The following is a 1,224-nucleotide window of genomic DNA, read 5'->3' as shown; positions in this document are numbered from 1 at the left end:
CCCCCCATGCATTTCTATTTTAATTTCTTAGAAACGCGGGGCCTGGTTCACTGCCCGGTTTATGGCTCTGTCTGTGGAGCAGGAGTCAGCCTGAACAAATTTAAAATCTTCTAGGGAACAAGAGAAAACCCTAAAGAGATTAGTCCTAAACTAGAAAAAGCTGTAGCAGTATATGTAGGAAATGATTGTCAGCATATCTGAGCCCATATACTGCTGGGCTATCAGTTGTGCTGGACTGACGGTCCAGAAATGACAGGCTGGGAAATATGTCCCCATGTTTCGGCAAGTTCCCAGGACTTAACATTTTAATGTTACTCTGAGTCAGAATACGCCTTCTCTGTTTTTTGGTTGGGTTTTTTTTTTTCTCCTTTTTTTTTTTTTTTCCAGCTGGCGATTAGCTAGACAGGTTTTAAACAGAACAACATGTTTTTGGCAGAAAGGACATCATAACAACCCAGGGAACTCTTAAAAGTTGGAGACCGTCGCGCTGCCGTGTGCTGTTGAGCAGCTGCTGTATTTCACTCCAGAAGTGGCTGGTTTTCAGTGGCTCAGGCACTGAGGTCCCTCTATAGGTGCTTACATTTCTAACGTGTTTTCAGGGCTCCTAGAGCTGAAAGTGCTTTATGTAAACAGCATCATTAGTTTTCATAGCTTGTGCAACCCTGCCTTTTTTTGGTTTTGTTTTTTAATCTTCTGGTTTTGGCTGTGTCTTCGGGCAAAGTAGGGATGAAAGCCTTTTGGTTGTTAGTCTGGCCTTTAGGATAAAATATAGCCTGGGCCTGATCCTGCATTCCAGGCATTCCCCAAAATCTTATTGGCTGCTTTGCAAGTTCTGAGAGTGCACAGAAAGCAGATCTGGCCTGTAATGTGCCTGGATCTATTTGCCTCTGACAGTCCCCTCTCTTCTTAAAATTACTCTGGTTACACTAAGTGACATTGCTCCTTGTCAAAAGAGATGGGGAAATAAGCATGCTGGCTGTTTTCTGCTGAGGTACGTTGCTCACAGCAGTTGCTAGGAGTTTGTTGGGTTTTTTCCCCCTCCTTTCAGCCCTTATTCAAATTAGGGTTTAATTCTATTCCTAGTGAAATATAAGGATATTTTGATATGTGGCTTCCTGGTTCAGGCATTTAAAGAACACTTGAACTTCTTAAAAAAAACAAAAAACAAAAAACAAAAAAACAAAAAACAAAAAACAAAAAACAAAAAAACAACAAACCAAACGT

Source organism: Fulmarus glacialis, unplaced genomic scaffold, assembly GCF_000690835.1.
Source record: "Fulmarus glacialis isolate BGI_N327 unplaced genomic scaffold, ASM69083v1 scaffold32588, whole genome shotgun sequence".
Lineage (NCBI taxonomy): Eukaryota > Metazoa > Chordata > Aves > Procellariiformes > Procellariidae > Fulmarus > Fulmarus glacialis.
This window is presented reverse-complemented; position numbering follows the sequence as displayed.